At 47.4% G+C, this 19,050-nt stretch overlaps 1 protein-coding gene across 5 annotated transcripts in view; it reads left to right on the top strand.

The window, feature by feature from the left end:
* The window catches only part of COBLL1 (cordon-bleu WH2 repeat protein like 1), an 806,310-nt gene that overhangs the window by 381,640 nt on the left and 405,620 nt on the right, over positions 1-19,050 (top strand). The gene's annotated exons all lie outside the window — the stretch shown is intronic.

Below are 19,050 nucleotides of genomic sequence, written 5' to 3' on the forward strand. Positions count from 1 at the left end.
CTCCTGACCCGAGTGTTTCTTGCCTGTGCATTGGGAGCTCGAGGGTTACTGCCCGGACGCGTGTCTTTCTCCGTCTTCGCCCGGTGCAGGATTGCTTGCCTTTGAGGAGCTGCAGGCAGTGCTGTTTATGGCACTGAGGTTATCTTGCACACAGTGTTGTGCACACACAGCAGCCCTCGCGTTAAGTACCTCAGCAGGTGCTGGCATTTCAGGCAACCACACGCGAGACTCTTTTATTATGGATTTACATGCTAATTTAGAACTGAAGAAGTTCGAACCCACCGGATGTTCTGCCTTTCAACAGTGTTCTTTGAAAATGTTGCACGTTTAAAAACATGGCCCCACCGGGCTCTCCTCCCAACTTGGACTGTGATTTGCTCATTTCGGTGGTTGCTTGTTCTTTTTAAAGGGGTTCATAGATGCCCATTAGTTTAGTGCTTAGCTTTTCTCCTGTGGGTGTCCGGAGAAGGCAGATTCTGCAGTTACACCCAAGACATGCATTCCTAAACCCTCCGACTTCCTTGGCAACCCCTTCTCCTGGAGACGTTATCAGAAGACTATCGGGGAATACTCATACCACATTCCACCCCAATAGGGGCGTAAGGAATGTCCCTGTGGTGCAAGGGGGAGGAGGAGGGGGGGGCATTCTGGGGCTCTAATTCTGCCAAGGCCAATCTGTATATGTAGGCTATGCGAGACCCGACCCTTCATTACATTTTGCCGGATTGGGGCTTTATTTTGTGTTACACGACTGAACACCACAAGTGTAAAAGTGCAGTCACACACCTCACAGATGGATGCATTCTCAAATGTATACATAAACTCACCCCGAATTAACGATGGGACTTAAAAATAAAAATACAGAAGATGTGATGGAGCCAGTAATGGTTTTATTCTAAGTTAGAAAGAAAAATAAAGCTAGCCAGAATTGTCATATACATATCACTTGCTAAGATTCATTACATTAATTTGTCAGCTCTGTTAGGTGCCAGAATGTTTTCAAATAGCATTAGAAATAGACTTACAAATATAACGTTATCAGTTTATTGACCTATGAAAAACAGTGTGTTTTGCAGAGTTGACTACTGTCTATACCGGCATCATAACATGAAATTGAGATTCTATTTCCATCAAACCTAAACGGCGATGCTTTTTGTATCTCAGGATATTTATCCAGGCCCTAACCACCCTGAAGAGAATAAAATCGTTTGATGACATTGAATGTTGGTACCAAGTTTGCGATTGTCCTCAAATAAATTCTCACATAGAACACAACGGAGCTGCATGGGTGTAAATACGTGGTATTTTCCTATCTTTAAGTGCCTTATTATCTCCTAGTTTCTATGGACAGTTTCTTCACAACAAATTTGAAATTAAGAATCCTAACCAACTCTTGCGTATTTTGTAGTGAGCAATTCCATGCAGTTGCCTAGGAAAGTCCGTTTTAAAGGCCACGGGGTGGGAATGGGTCTGCGCGCACATTCCCAGTTTGCCAGCAAACCATAATTAGAATGATTGGTTTAGAAAGAAAAGACGTGGAATGCACCTCTCCAGATTGAGTGGGGACAGTAGGTGCTAGTAGCAAGCAAATGAAATACTGGATCACATTTAGGGAGTAGGTCCTGGGGGAAGAGCAGAGGAATCCTATGATAACAACATGGGGGAAGATGGATGGCCATATGTGCTCAGCAGCTTGTTTTACTTAGCCAGAAAGTGAAACAATTTATTGAGTGTGCAATCGGTTTGGTCATTGAGGAGTATAATGTGGGATTCTGAAGGATTTTTTGGTTCCTGCTTTTTTGGGTGGCAGTCCTAAGTGTCACTTTTGTAGACTGATCTGAAATGGAAGCAGATCTTAAGCATAATTCCTGTTATGAAAGAGCAGCATTTATGTCGATGAAGTACTTACATTTTAATAAGAGCAAACATTTGTGGTCCTGTTCCGAAGAATTTGCTGCTATCCAGTCCAAATTTTCTGCTGTGTTCATTCCTTAAGGACATTGTTGCTCTGTTAAGCGCATTGCTGAAGGACAGGTCTCTTGTCACTGTGGGCTACTACGTTTTTAAATATCATGGTTGTATTACAAGTGGTTGTAATTCTAGATCAACAGAAACTCATGATTTTCTATAGTTTTGACTATTTGAGGGAGCAACATTTGTCGTGTAGTTGTTCCTAGCTGAAGGTAAATCAATTTCTCCTATACCTCTCCATATCTGCAGCATCAATTTAGGAAGGCACATATTATGTACACTAACTATTTATTCACAGCTGCACATCGCCACATAAATATTTATGGGTTGAAAAGTAGCCGATCTGTTTTCGAGTATCTAGTCTTGATCGTTAACCCAGGAACATTTAGTGATTGTGCTGTGGGGTAATAACTTGTCGCGGAAATGCTAACCACATATTCGGCATATCCGAATAGGTAAGGACATATTCTGGATATCTGTTTGTTTTGATTTTGTATCTTCTATCCTCGGTAAAAGCCAACCGCACTTTGATCCCTGCTGGTGGCAGAATAGCTGACAGAAACCAGACACCAGAAACATACCAGGACCTTGGAATTAGCAATGTTTGTTAACCTTTCTTGTGTATTCGTGCTTTAGAGTTGACATTTTCCAATAAGTAGCCCTTTATGCTAATATGTTTTAAATTAGTTACCGATAGTTTTACATTTTAAAGTTTACTTATGTAGTGTATAACTTCGGGAGTCATTGTTGAACAGTAACATGGACTCAGTGATCTAATTTTCTCCTTTAACAAAGATTTTTTTTCCAAAGAATTTACTGACTAGATATTGGAAATGAGAATCTAATTTTAATTTTTGTCCTTTACATTTTTACATTAATGTTTTGAAACATTTGTTTAAAAAATATTTTGTTGGGCAGTTTGAGATTTTTACTCATAAAATTCCGTTTTACAGCGAGGCCTTCAAATGTGTAATCTTGGATGTATTTACAGTGTTGAATTTGTAATTTTCTGGGCACGGTTGCCACAAAGCTCCCATAATCCTTTTATGCTCTCAAACACTACCATTCTCCTTCTACACTTCCTTTCTGGTCATTCCCATTCCCACACTCAACTCTGCTCCCTCTCAACACCTTAATGTTTCTCTCCTCTTTGTCTACCTCTGTGGGTCAACAGTTGTTGCTATATTTCTAAATGTGCAATGATAGGATTGCCTGCTATGTTCTGGCAGTATGCTGGTCAGTCAGCATTTTTTTTATCTGAAGACAAAACCCAAAAGAAGGGGTTAGGTACTTTATTGTTTTTTTTTTTAACACAAAATGCAGTGGTGGCTGGTGACATTCGAAAGTGGAAAGGCGGAATAGTTCTGGATGAGTGATTGATTGGCATCCGAGTGCTTCAGTGAGTTGGAAGACTGGGATGGATGCTTAGGACAGGAACTCCAGTTGGCTAAGGCAGTTTATCCATCCATCCACTCACACCAAAGAGATAGAGTCTACTGGCTGGATTGCTCTGTTCTAATCCTGGCTTCAATAATGAGGTCAATCAATCAATCAATCAATCAAAGACATTTATAGAGCGCACTACTTACCCGTAGGGTCTCAAGGCGCTGGGGGGAGGGGGGGTGCCGTTACTGCTCGAACAGCCAGGTCTTCAGCTTCTTCCTGAAGGAGAGGTGGTCTTGGGTCAGGCGCAGGTCGGTCGGGAGGGAGTTCCAGGACTTGGCCGCCAGGTAGGAGAAGGACCTTCCTCCTGTTGTCGCTCTTCGGATGCGGGCGACGGCGGTGAGGGCGTGGTCGGCTGATCGGAGGTGGCGTTTGGGAGCGTAGAAGTTGATTCGGTTGTTGAGGTAGCTCGGGCCTTGGTCGTGTAGGGCTTTGTGTGCGTGGGTGAGGAGGCGGAAAGTGATTCTTTTGTTGACGAGGAGCCAGTGCAGGTCCCTCAGATGTCCGGAGATGTGGCTGGCTCGTGGGATGTCGAGGATGAGTCTGGCTGAGGCGTTCTGGATCCGCTGGAGTCTCTTCTGGAGCTTGGCGGTGGTACCGGCGTAGAGGGCGCTGCCGTAGTCCAGTCGACTGGTGACGAGGGCCTGGGTGACGGTCTTCCTGGTCTCGGTGGGGATCCACCAGAAGATCTTCCGTAGCATGCGTAGGATGTTGAAGCACGCAGAGGAGACGGCGTTGACTTGCCTGGTCATGGAGAGGGAGGAGTCCAGGATGAAGCCCAGGTTGCGTGCGTGGTTTGTCGGTTTGGGTGCGGTGCCCAGGGCGGGAGGCCACCAGGAGTCGTCCCAGGCGGAGGGCGAAGAGCCCAGGATGAGGACCTCCGTCTTGTCTGAGTTCAGTTTCAGGCGGCTGGTCGTCATCCACTCGGCTACATCTTTCATCCCTTCGTGCAGATTGGCTCTGGCGGCGGCGGGGTCGTTGGTCAGGGAGAGGATCAGCTGGGTGTCGTCGGCGTAGGAGATTATGTTGAGGTTGTGTTGGCGTGCGATGGCCGCGAGGGGGCTCATGTAGACGTTGAAGAGGGTGGGGCTCAGCGAGGATCCTTGAGGGACGCCGCAGATGACTTCGGTGGCCTCTGACTTGTACGGTGGTAGGCGGACTCTCTGTGTTCTTCCGTCGAGGAAGGAGATGATCCATTCCAGTGCCTTCACCTGGATTCCGACGTTGCTGAGGCGCTGTACTAGGGTGCGGTGGCAGACAGTGTTGAATGCCGCTGAGAGGTCTAGGAGGATGAGGGCCGCTGTGTCTCCGTTGTCCATCAGGGCTCGGATATCGTCGGTGGCAGCGATGAGGGCGGTCTCGGTGCTGTGGTTGGCTCGGAAGTCGGACTGTGGGGGGGTCGAGGGATCCATTCGTCTCAAGGAAGGCGGCCAGCTGCTTGTTGACGGTCTTCTCGATGACTTTGGCTGGAAACGGGAGGAGCGAGATGGGTCGGTAATTCTTGAGTTCGGTGGGGTCCGCTGTGGGTTTCTTGAGTAGAGCGCTGAGTTCGGCTTGCTTCCAGCTCTCAGGGAAGGTGGCGGTGTCGAAGGAGGTGTTGATAATGTCCCGTAGGTGGGGTGCGATGACAGCGTCGGCCTTGTTGAAGACGTGGTGAGGGCAAGGGTCGGTCGGAGATCCGGAGTGGACGGAGTTCATCATGCGGACGGTGTCTTCGGTGCTGATCGGAGTCCAGGCGCGGAGGGTGGTGGTGGGGGGCGGTGGATCGGTCGTGGTGTGCGTTGGTTGGGTGCTGAAGCTGTTGTGTATGTCCGCGATCTTGTTGTGGAAGTATGAGGCGAGGGAGTTGCAGAGGTCTTGCGATGGGGTGATGTCGTTGTTTCCTGCGCTGGGGTTGGAGAGCTCTTTCACGATGTTGAAGAGTTCCTTGCAGTTGTGTGCGTTGTTGTCCAGCCGGTCCTTGAATGCAGTTTTCTTGGCGGCGCGGATCAGCTGGTGGTGCTTCCGGGTGGCGAGCTTGAAGGTGGTCATGTTGTCCGGTGTTGGTTCCCTTCTCCAGACTTTCTCGAGGGCTCGGCAGTTCTTCTTGGAGCTCTTGAGTTCATCGGTGAACCATGGGGCTTTCTTGCTGCTGGGTCTGCAGGGCGGGGTCCTCAGCGGGGCGAGTTCGTCCGCGCAGTTGTTGATCCACTTCGTGAGGTTGTCGGCGGCCTGGCTGGGGTTCTCTGAGCTGGCAGGTGGGTGCTGGCTCAGGGAGGTGGCGAGCTGGTCGGCTGTGATCTTGTTCCAGCTTCTGCGGGCAACCTGTTGCTGGTGGTGGTGGGTCGTTGTTCTTTTGAAGGTGAAGTGGACACAGCTGTGGTCCGTCCATTGAAGTTCTGTGGCGTGGCTGAAGGCGATGTCTGTGCTGGATGAGAAGACGGCGTCGAGTGTGTGTCCGGCGAGGTGGGTGGGGGTGGACACCAGCTGCTTGAGTCCAAGATTGGCGAGGTTGTCGAGCAGGGTGCTGGTGTTGCGGTCGTTGTTGTTCTCCAGGTGGAAGTTGAGGTCCCCCAGGAGGATGTAGTCAGCGGAGGCGAGGGCATGCGGGCTGACGAAGTCGGCGATGTCTTCGCTGAATTGAGTGCGTGGTCCCGGAGGTCGGTAGATCAGGGTGCCTCTGAGGGTGGTCTTCGGGTCGGTGTGGATCTGGAAATGCAGGTGTTCGGCGGTGGTGAGGGTGTTGTCGGTGCTGGTCGTGATACGGATGGTGTTTCTGTGAATGATGGTGATGCCTCCTCCCATCTGGTTGGCGGTGCGGTCCCTCCGGGTGATCTTGTATCCCTCTGGGATGGCGATGGCGATGTCGGGCGCTGAAGAGGCGTTCATCCAGGTCTCTGTGAGGAAGGCAACGTCCGGGGCTGTGGTGTCGAGGAGGTTCCAGAGTTCGATGGCGTGTCTGTGGACGGAGCGGGTGTTGAGCAGGATGCACTTGAGGTGGATGCTGGTGTTCGACTTGGCGGGTGCTGGTGCGAGGCGGGTCCGGATGCAGGTGAACTTGCAGGCATGGCAGCTGAAGGGTCCGTGGGTGCGTCGTGGGGTGGCTTGGTAGCATCCTGGGAGTTGACCGGTGTTGAGTGCGCTGAGGGTGACGGCGGTGTACGTCAGGCGGGTGGGCAGGGGTTGTCGAGGGACAGGGGTTCTGGCACTGGGCGCGGTCCAGGCGCGGACGGGCGTAGTCGGGCTTACCTTTGGCGCGCCATCGGCGCGCCCGCTCCGCGTGACTGCTGCGCGTTCGCACGGTCGCCATATATGGCGAAGTGCGCGGGGGGGCGGAGCAGCTGGGAGGCGGGAGCGGGGAGGGTACAGAAGGCAAAAGGGGCGGGGTTAGCGGCGGTGGCGGGAAGCGGGGAGGGAGGACGAAGGGCAGCAAAACGGGCAATACAGGAAGGAAAGACAAAAACTAAGTAACGGGCAATACAGAAAGACAAAAACAATTTAAGCAGCAAAAACTAAGTAACAGGCAATACAGAAGGACAAAACAATTTAAGCAGCAAAAAACAACAGGGGCAGGACAGGCGAGCACGGACCACGCCGCTCGAAGGCAGGGGGCGTGGTCACGCGGCGGCAGCGAGGCAGTCAGGCAGGGGGGGCACACACAGCAGCTGGTGGCCGTGCGGCGCGGGGGTGTCCTAGAACTAGGTCCAAGAAAACGTGTGATTTTTGGCAAATAATTTCAATATCCAGTCCTTCCTACTGTAGATATGTGCAACTGCACAGTCTGGTATCTAGCACCTTCAACCTTACGCCCCCCTCACCGTCACATATTGGCTTCTGAAAAAATCGATTTTAATCAGGCCACATTTGAGTTTAAGATACCCATATAGAATAATATTATAAACTTGCTTTTTCCTTGAAATCACGACCCCAGTCCAATACATACCATAAATAAATGCTCTATCTACCACTACAAGTGAGAATCTAAAATAATATAACTAGTTTGCATATTGTCTTTTTTCCTCAAACACACACATGTACACAGAGGAAGGCGTTGTTTATAGCGTTTTGTGATATTATTTTCGCATATCACACTGTTGCACAAAAATGCTTTTAATACGGCAAATTATCTATTGTGGAATGTTTGCGTGGTCCACATAACCCAGTGAAGAAAAAATGCAATATTAACTCATGAAAACCGAGGTGACATCTCATACGGAAAGACATGACATCCACAATGAGTGTTGTTTTGAAATTTCCATAATGTTCAAAAAAGGTACCTCTCGTGTGAACCGCCTGGAAGTGCGGAATCCTATAAAAATCGCAAAGCAGAATCACAGCGCACAGCTGTGGAATAGGAGCAGCGCTTGCATATTATAAGAACACATAAGTACATGAAATATTCTATCTACGGGTTTACTATCTAATCCTCGCGTGCCCTTTACTTCAGCCTTCAAATTACACCGTTTTCGGTGTCAGTAACAAACCAGGCATTAGGCTCAGGGGTTAGAGGCGGCAGACCCGGAAGCTGAGATCGGCCTGGACCAGGGTTCAATTCCCCGCCTCGGCGGGTCTTGGGCTAAAAAATTCCACTGACTCGATAATTCTCGTTCCGGTGCCTTCTCGACTCACAGGTTCACACTCTGCGACTCTGGGCAATAGCTTGCTTAATCTCCACAACGGCCCCTCGCGGCGGGATGCCTGACTTTCACCTTGTGGATACTGTTACATTCTTATATGTTATGTTCCTTTAAGCCATTAGACTGTCAACACGTCTATGATCTAAGCTAGAATGTTCTTTGGTCATTTTTTGAAGATTGCTGCTTTGATGTGAACATCTAAGGGGTCTTTTCCTTCAAATAAACCTATTCACAAGTACTACTTTTGGCTATGTACCTTACTTTTAAAAGTGGCGACGAGGATGGGATACGAACCCACGTGTGCAAATGGAAAAAAGCTGTTCAAGAAGACCTTGTTTTAAAGGAAGTTATAGTACGGTTAACTTCACCGTGCAATAGTTTCTCATGGAGTAATTGTGAATTGTCTGAATATAAAACTGTGTGGCCAGAACTCTCTTATGATATGGATGCGAGTATTGTTAGGAGAGCAGACAAACTTGTGGTACCATCTAGTTTACGTGACAGGTTATTAGATCTTGTCCATGTGGGACATTCAGGTATGTCCGGTATGAAAAGAAGATGTAGGTGTGATTTCTGGTGGCCTGGCATGGATAAGGATGTGGAAAGGCGTGTTAGGAATTGTTCAGCATGCACCTGTAGTGATAAATCTCATGTTTCCCAAGAGTCCAACATTAGTCCTGTTTTGTTTCCAGACAGACCGTGGCAAAGATTAGCTATGGACATTTGTGGTCCGTTTAGCATTGGTAATATTGCTCGAAAAATTGCAATTGTTTTGATGGATTATTACAGCAAATGGCCTGAAGTAGCATTTGTGAGGGAGATTAAGGCTTCTAACATAGTCAATTTTTGTGATGAGTTGTTCCATAGAGAGGGTTTTCCTGAAACTATCACTACTGACAATGGCCCACAATTTGTTGCTAGTGAGTTTCAAAACTATTTACGCTTGTGTGGTGTGAAGCACATTACTACTGCTGTTTATTGTCCTAGAGAGAACGGTATGGTTGAGAGATTAAACCGTGTATTAAAAGAATGCATACAGTTGGCTATGATTGATGGTGCTGATTGTAAGGTTGCTGTCAAAGACATGATTTGGAGTTATCGTAATACTCCACATTCTGCAACTCTGGTATCACCCTTTCACCTTCTCAAGGGACGTTCTGCTAACAAGAAGGTAACTCCTGCATGGATGCTCAAAACTGCTTGTGGTCAGGTTCAAAAAGAGAGTCTCAATGATAGAATGAATGCATATCAGCAGAAGTATGTGGAAAAACACAACAGCAAAGTCAAGAAATTGGCAAAATCTTTCCGTGTTGGTGATATGGTGAGATCTTCTCGTTTTGGTTTGTCAAAGGATGGTTCTTCCAGGTGGTCCCATCCAAAGAAGGTGTTGGAAGTGACAAGTAATCCTCCTCCCCCTCCTTAGCGCCTTGAGACCCTCTGGGTATGTAGTGCGTTATATAAATTCTCTGACTTGACTTGACTTGACATGGGTAATTGTGTGCTCTTGTATGATGGACGGAAATGGAATTTTTGTAATATTGTTTTGTGCAATGAACTAGAACGAAATTTGTGGTTGAACAGAAATAACAATATTTCCGTACCCAAATTTAACCCAAGTGCTATGCCACCTAATTCTTCTACTGCTCCTGTAATTTCTCCATGTAAAGTTCAACGAATGTCTTCCAATTTGGTTAAGGAAGATGTTCCGAGTTCAAGGAGATTATCTGGAAGAATTATTGTAAAGCCTAGCAAGTTTAATGATTATATGTTATATACTTAAATGTTTTTTTTTCTCTTTTATTTTGGAAAGGGAGATGTGTTACATTCTTATATGTTATGTTCCTTTAAGCCATTAGAATGTCAACATGTCTATGATCTAAGCTAGAATGTTCTTTGGTCATTTTTTGAAGATTGCTGCTTTGATGTGAACATCTAAGGGGTCTTTTCATTCAAATAAACCTATTCACAAGTACTACTTTTGGCTATGTACCTTACTTTTAAAAGATACCCTGCCGGTGTTATCTCACAGGGGAATACCAGGACGGGTTCCCTAAGCAAGCGCCGGGAAACCCACTGCGGGTAGCTGTGCGCTATATAAGCTCAAATACATACATACATACACGGAATTGATGCACTGCTTCATCGAAACTTGGCTGAATCCACCATTAAATGAATCAGGCAGCCTCCCTCCCCTAAGCCTATCACAATGCTGCAATGGCAGCGTTGTGATTGGTGGGGATAGCGCCCAGTCAGGCGTATATGGGAAGGCCATTTTCTCTGTGTAGGCTGCAAGCAAACTACATAGAGAAAAGGGAGGGTATGCATGACTGCTTTGGTTGGCCCCAGAGGGCCTACCAAACAGTCAGGGCCCACATCATTGGGCAAGCCACTCCTCCCCGATCTGCCCACCCGCCCCCAAACAGGCACACCCTTCTGCTTTAGAAACCTAAAATGGTAGTTTTACCTTTTTATGTTTCTGCTTCTCGCACTGCGAGAAAGCAGTGGGGCGACGCTCCACCACCCTAAAAGAGCCCGCCCCTGACAAAATGTAGTGTTATAAATAGCTATAAATCACAGGAACACTGAAATATGAAAATTATTTCACAGATCTTTGTGAAATATGGATTTCATCATAATAATGACCGCCCCAGCCCCCAAACAAACACTGCTGAGCAATATAACACTGTCCCGGCTTTCAGGATTGTGGGTCCTGGAGAACAAAATTATGCAGCAGGATTATCTAAACTATGCAGTAAAAACGCAAATTATGCAGCACATCCTGGGGCAGTATTATTTTCATCCCTTTTAGCTAGAGACATTTTTTGTTGAAATCTGCATATTTTGCTAATTGTGTGCAAATTGAATATTAAAAATACTTTTTTTAAATGCATAATTACGTGGTAAATGCTGCTGCTCCAGAATCCCCTGAATCCACTGACCCCCTCACCATTGTCCATTATTTTAGGAACAATGTATGTGAGAAAGTTAAAAAACCTAAACATGGTAAAAAACATAAACCTTCTAACTTTGTTCACTGCACTTTGAAGAAAACAATGTTTCAAGCTAACTACCGCAGGATATATATGTAATAAACACCATACATAATGGGTACCATGTATATTATGGTCCAGAAATGCTCACTTGGTTTCTAGTGACGTTTACAAGTAACGCAGCCTTTGACGTCATAGTTTATGTTGTCACGACAAACCCTCAATGGCAATATTTGTCCTATAAATATATCACAGATGCTGGGAACATCCTTGGTGTAGTTGAATAATTTACTCTTCCTCGCTCACCCCTGGTAGACCAGTGACTTCCTTACTGTATGCCAAGCACATGTTCCAAAAACTACAGTGACAATTAACCTACCTGTGAACCGAACCCATCTGTCTCCGCCCTGCTCTTACTCCCATAACCACTCTCGTCCTGTGTGAAATAAACACTGAGATCAGATTTAATGTGAATGGTTTGCCAGATTAGAGGAGCGCATGACAGTCATTTGCAAATGAGTGAACAAATCCTCTCTATATGTGGAACACCGATCAGGGGCGGCTCTAGGCTCATGGCGGCCCTGGGCAGTAAGCATAGGTAGGTGGCCCCAGAAGAGGGGGTCCGGGCGGGGCAGAGCCCCCCCCGCAGCTCAGGAGCTGGGGGCGGTCAGGGTGTTAGGAAGTGGAACAGAGCCGGAGGCCGCCAAATCCCTGCCAGGGGCCGCCACACAAATATGTATCCATCCTCAGAGGATTATTATATTAAGGATATATATTGGCTTGGAGGCCCCTAGGGTTTGGTGGCCCTGTGCAGGTGCACAGCTTGCACATGCCTAAGGCTGCCCCTGCACCATTCTAATACTATCCGGAATAGCAAACATGCAACCATCAGTACAACATAGATATCTACGATGCTGCCTAATCAAACATATGAATTTCAAAGAACAACCAGAGTTGGAATGATCCCTTGTGGTTCTTCAGTGCATGTTGTCTACCTACTGCTTCAGGCGAGTGTCACTGCAGACTTCCCAGGATTCTCAGCAGAGAGATGAGATTGAAGCACAACTTGAGAAATGCTTTGAAGGCTGGCATGAGCAGCACTTGCGCCTCAGAGAACACGTTGTCACATCACAAGGATTTGGAGTGCTTCCATTATCATAAGAGTGTACTCAACACTTAAGTATCCAGAATGCGGAACGTGAAGAGACGCACTTAGCTCTCGCCGACTTGTGCCCACTACCCACCCCTATATGATCTTTCTGACTTACAGTTAAGACAGTATAAAACTTAACCTCAACCATACACTTGCTCACATTGATAAACAAGTATCAGAAAAGTCAATAGTCATTGGGCCTGGCTTGCATTTTGGGGCCTAGCTTGCATTTTGCGTCCTGACTAAAATACTTCCACAACCCCAATTTTTTTTTACTGTATACCCTGCATCCGTGAGAAAGATTTTAGTGTGTGATGATTCGGTGTATTTTTATCATCTAAAGTAGTCCCTCCTGCCTTGTAATACAAATTCTCATAGTGGACAGAACGGTACATCAGACAGCCAATGGCATGAGGTGAAAGAAGAATAACCATCTGGACTGAGCCAAAGCCCACTCTCCATATATTTTAAAGCATTGGGAACAATGGATCTCTCAGTCAGATGCCCAGTCAGCCAGACCTAAAAATGCTAATGCTCCCATGTCCATGAAAGCACGCCAGACATACAAAATGTTCCAGAAGACAGTGGTTTTTATTCTGTTAGTTCGAGACATTCCTCCTCATCTTACATTATTTTGTGAATGAAGAGTTGTTTGCTTTTTGTATTATTAGATACAGGTATCAGCAGTATGTACTTTTAGTACAAAATCCAATGGGCAGTTGGAAAACTATTTATACAATAGAACGTTTAGTTAATGTGCATTTTCTTAGTTTATTGTAGCACGTCAGAAATCCTATTTTAGATAGAGGTGGTCGCAATATTCCATTCTGCGGAATTTTGGCATCTAGTTCCGGCTAAATTTCAGGCAATCGCCACGTGGCAGAATTTTTTCTTGCACGTGGCTCCAGAATGGTAAGTTGGCGAGCGTGAGTGAGATTTGGCATCCCCTTGTGCGATTGCTAAGAGGACATCTGCTGAGATCTTTCTAACGCTGGCGATTGTGACCGTTTGCCGTCAGAAGGCTGCCACTCAAGTAGAAATCTACTCAAGCTGCAGCAAAATCAACTTGAGTAGCTGCACCCTCTGGCGCACTGGTTGGTGCTGTTCACTCAGATTTTTCAGCGTGGAACGCGCTACGAGCAGCACAATGTGCCTATTATTTAACTCCGCAGATTTCCGCGGAGTATAATTCTGTGAGTTCCACACACCCTAATTTTAGAATAATAACTTAGTAATAGAAAGCACTCCATTTAGTATACATGGTTGTGAGTATAATTTGCATTCGCATAATGTGTATGCCAAATTACACTTACTACACAATAAATGACAAACATTTGTAATTGAACGCTTACTTTTTGTAGCATACATTTATTTTTGTACTACAGTAGCCAAAGTGCGTGTATATGAATTATTAAATAGCCACCTATAATTTTGTACTGACACACCCAGGAACCCTTGGTCCTCACTGTAATGAACCAGTGCAGGCACTTCTGCACTCAGCATACGTTCCCAGCACACTCCACTGTCTAACTTTGTGTTGCCCATGTACCATGCTACCAACCAGCGTTTCCACATGCAGCATACACACTCATTCTGCGCATACTGTTCAATACTACCTGTGATTGAATCATCTTTTCTTTTTTAATTGTCTTTGCCTGTGGTTGTTACAGTTTAAAATTGTAGTTTTAACCTGCCTGTGATTCCATAATCTATCACCTGTTTTGTGTTTAAACTTGTGGTTTTTCCTATTGTGGGATTTGTAGTCCAAACAATTTTTCTCTTGGATTCCCAGTGACTACCAGTTTTTCCCCTCCAAATTTCTCCTTTGCTCTGTGCTAAGACCTGTATGTTAAGCAGTGCACCCCCAGCCACCACTTTGTGATAACAAGTCAGTGACACCAGCCCCCCACACAAGGGATATTCTACATCAGAGGGTGCTCTCAGACAGCAGTAATCCGCTGTGTGCTGTTTGAACTGTATTTAATAGGTACTGTGCACTTAGTTTTGGGACCAGGAGAGGGAGTAACGTTTTATTCAAACAGTATTGTTGAAGGACAAGTTTGTTAGGCCCTTACCTGCAGAAGTCCAAAGTGTGGATTGAGCCGGTCTGTCTCCTAGATTTCTGAATAGAGCAGCTCCCCAGTCCCAGCCCCAGACCTACGACTGCTGATTGTTTTTTCCCAGCTCCAAGCAAACCTGAGCCCTCCCCTCACACCTACCCAGGCCCCTTAAGGCTTTGCTGGGTACACCCCAAATCATTCTCCTCCATCTTGTGAGCAGCAGCCTAGATGTGTCCCAGATTGCAGCGAGCAGAGTCCAGGAAGTGGTAAGGAGGAAAACTAGTGTTGTCTGTTCCCTAAACAATGATTTTCCCTACCTGTGATTGCATCATCTTTTCTTTTTAGGTCTCGCGACCTATCGATGCGCGCAAGCGCATCGAGCGTAGCGAGAATTCATGTGGCGAAAACATCTTCAAACCAAAGGGCTTTCAGCCCCGCGGTTTTCATGCAGTGCCCGTGTACATGCACGCGCATCGCATCCAAGCCCAGCCCAGTCCTCCCCTAGCAGCACTCCTCCCACGCCAGCAACTCCCCCCTCCCACACCAGCACCTCCCCTCTCTCGCATTCGCGCCATCCGGCTTCTCCTCCCCTAGCAGCACTCCTCCCACACCAGCATCTCCCCCCTCCCACACCAGCACCTCCCCTCTCTCGCATTCACGCCCACCCACCAGGCTCTCCCGCCCCCATCAGGCTTCCCTCCCAATCCGCCTGCCTCCCCTCGCGCATTCACGCTCCCCCACCAGGCTCTCCCGCCCCCATCCGGCTTCCCTCGTAATCTGCCTGCCTCCCCTCGCTCGCATTCCCGACCCAGGCTCTCCCGCCATGGAAAATAAAACCTGTAAACTTTTTTGCACCTCCCCTCTCTCTCCACTAATTATTCACTGCTGGCCGGCCCATCTAGTTTTGCACGGCTTTCGTTTTCCGCTTGATTGCCTACACAGCCCACCGAGTTCCATGTCTCTTGTTGTTAGGGTTTGCTGCAAAGCATGGCTTTACATGGCTCTCCATCAGAGCCTCCTCTCCGCCCCCTTCCCTGCTGCTGCTCGCATCGCACTCTCTCCTCCCCCCTCCCTTTTCATCCGCTTTAATCAGGCTCATCTGCTGCTGCCATTCTCCCCTCCCTTCTCGTTCTATTTCCTACTCGTATTTTCTTGTTTTCATTCCTGTTCGCCAATGCTAGTTTGAATCCATTGTAAACAGGCAAAAGCACTTGTGTGTGTTTTAAAAGCATGCCATGGCTTCAATGTGCGATGGCATTGCACAGGCTTATAGCCACAAGTTGAACGTGTCACTTTACCTATCCCGGTACATTCAGTTTCTGAATTTAAGGGCAAATAAGTTACATGTTCTGGTTGTGGCTCCACACTAGTGTTAACATTCTTGACTTCAGACATGCAGTTAGTGGGAGACGGGTCCACAGCGCAAAAGTGATAATCTGTTCGTCTTTTTCAACATTGCTCAAGCAGTAAAGATGCTGACATAGGCTTTGATTACAGGCAGAATTCTTAAGATTACTCAGCAAGAAAGGGGCCACGAGACAGACCTGATCACCGGCGTTCATGTGCTCTTGGAAGACTCTCAGCGGCTCTGTCTCTCGTGCACACACGCACTTATCTCACAAGCACATTCCATTCTCTCTCTCTCTCGCTCCTCCTCCTCCTCCATGGGGCCTCCTCCCATCCACTCCCTTTCTCTCTACTGTACTCCTCTTCGCACGCACTCACTACCCTCTCCCCTCCTCCGAAATCCGCTGCCAACTTCTACTCCACACAGCCTATTCTATTCCTTTCACCCCCTGCTCCCTTTCTTGGCACCGACATCCGCTGCGGGGTACCTCCCTTCGTCCACACTATCACAGAATGTACTTCTCTTGAAGGGCAGCTCTTGACGCCTCTTGAACTCCGATGCCCAAAAAAGAAAAAAACATGTTTTTTAAACAATCCCAAAAGTTTGTCTGCCCTCTTTTTACTGTGTCCCTCACTGACTTTCACATTAAGTCCCCACCACATGTTATCCTTCCTGGCCCCACACTGATCACACTCCTGTCAGGTTAGCCCCGCCCTTTCGTATGTGTCTGGTCTGTTTCTGCACTCTCATGTTATTCAATGTTTCACCACACTCGCTGAATGTCTTGAGGGAGGCCAAAGATTGTTGACATTGTCATCCAACCCCTTTTCATGCGAGCCTGTAGGAATAACCGCACAGGCAGGTGTTCCAGCCCACAACAGCCCTCTCATCAGAACCTGCAAATCGCCTGCAGTCCTCTGGGAACCCACCCCCACAACAAATAAATCAAAGGCGTCCTCCCCTGTGCACCCGTGAGACCCCCCGGCCATCTGCAGGGCAGCCCCGCTCAGATAAAGGCACAGCATGCAGAGTCACAGCAGCCAGTCAGCCTGTCTGAGACCCGGGGCCCTCCGTCTCCCTGTCTGCAGAGAGCTGCAGGCAGACGGGCCCTTTCACTCAGTCATCTGCTGGGACGCGCCGAGCAGCGCCTCGAAGGCCTGGTTTGTGAAATTAGCGCATTGTGACAACACATCGCCAGTCGTGCTTTGCGCTGCTCGAGCTTGGCCTTGTGGTCTGGCGAGGGGCCAATTCCTCCCTCAGTTAGGAGTGGGCACAATCTTCTAGGAAGCTATCTCTCCAGCCTCATCATTCAGATGATTTAAGGGACAGTGTAAGACTGACCACAGTCAAACTACCTCCCCTGCGAGACTGCTGCTGTTCCCCACCCCGGATTACACACCATGGGCCATTCTCACCATACTCCATTCGCACTATACTCCATTCTCACCATCCTCCATTCTCGCCATACTCCATTCTCGCCATACTCCAATCTCGCCATACTCCAGCTCCTATAAAATCAGGCCAGGGTGAAATTCTGATCACACCACTGAAGTTAGCCAAATTCCCATTACTTGATTTGGTCTACTTTTTTAAGTAACGCAGCACCTCATATGGATAGATTGAAACCCTTAGGATGGTATTACTTGACATATTTGTCCACAGGCTCGTTTGCTTAAAAAATATCCCCTTAGATACTGTTAAGCAGAATGTTGCAATGTAGTCCGGGCCATTTCTACAGTTTCTGTGTTAAATATTAAGGGACACCATCACATCACTCAGGGACACCATCACACCACTCAACAACACAACCACACCACTCAGGGACATCACCACACCACTCAGGGACACCACCACAACACTCAGGGACACCACTACATCACTCAGGGACACCACCACATCACTCAGGGACACCACCACATCATCAGTCAGGGACACCACCACACTACTCAGGGACACCACCAAACTACTCAGGGACACCACCACATCACTCAGGGACACCACCACACCACTCAGGGATACCAACACAGCACTCAGGGACACCACCGCAGCCCTTAGGGACACCAACACAGCACTCAGGGAGACCACCACATCACTAATGTACACCACAAAATCAATCAAGGACACCACCACATCACTCAGGGACACCACCACACCACTCAGGGACACCACCACACCACTCAGGGACACCACCACATCACTCTGGGACACCACCACATCACTCTGGGACACCACCACATCACTCTGGGACACCACCACATCACTCATGGACACCACCACATCACTCTGGGACACCACCACATCACTCTGGGACACCACCACATCACTCTGGGACACCACCACATCACTCTAATACACCACCACATCACTCAGCACCATAACAGCATCACTCAGCACCACAACAGCACTGTCCTTGCTGGCTAACAACAAGCATTCCCATAGCCAATAGGACTCGCATTAGGAAAGTGTAAGCTATTGGCTTTGTAAATAACAATGCTATTAATTTATATATTTTCAATGCCAACACATATTAAAAAAATAATCGTCATTTACAATACCAATAGCTCACACTTTCCTAATGCGAGACCTATTGGCAACGCCAGTGCTTGTTTTAAATGGCTTTAACTATCTTTGCCTGTGGTCGTTACAGTTTAAAATTGTAGTTTTAACCTGCCCGTGATTGCATAATTTATGTGGTTTTTCCTACACGTGACCGCTTCCATTTCACCTGTTGAATTGTGGGATCTGCAGTCCAAACTCTGTAGTGTTTCCCTCTCATTCCCCGTGACTACCAGTTTTTCCCTCCAAATTTCTCCTTTGCTCTGTGCTAAGACCTGTATGCTAAGCAGTGTACCCCCAGCCACCATTTTGTGTTAACAAGTCAGTGAAACCAGCCCACCCTCCCCCCGCCAGCAACAGGTATATTCTATATCAGAGGCTACTCTGAGACAGCAGTAACATGCTGTGTGCTGCTTAAACTGTATTTAATGGGGACTGGGCACTTCAGTTTTTGGCCAGGAGAGGTAGTAAAGTTTTATTTAAACAGTATTGTTACAGGACAAGTTTGTTAGGCCCTTACCTGCAGAAGTCCAAAGTGTGGATTGAGCCTGTCTGTCTCCGAGGAGATTTCTGAATAGAGCAGCAGCTTCGAACTCCCCGGCCAGCAAACCATGTCTGAGGTAGCTGGGACCTTATATAGTCTGCTGTTGTTTGGTACATGTGTACACTGATTTGTGGTTGTATCTGGTGTTTCTATTGGATTAGGGTTAGTGTCCTCATTGGTTGGGTATTTGAGTATTCTGATTGGCTTCTGGGTCTGTGATTCAATCAATGTAAGGTTGGGATTAGGGCTAGGATTAGGATTTCTATTTAAAGTAGAGACTAGGGCTTCCTGTTTTGTTGTTTGTTGGGACTAGGGTGGGGCTAGGGTTAGGCCTTTAATTGAAAGTAGTGATTAGGGCTTCTGGTGTCA

Source organism: Lissotriton vulgaris, chromosome 2_1 (genome assembly GCF_964263255.1).
Source record: "Lissotriton vulgaris chromosome 2_1, aLisVul1.2, whole genome shotgun sequence".
NCBI lineage: Eukaryota > Metazoa > Chordata > Amphibia > Caudata > Salamandridae > Lissotriton > Lissotriton vulgaris.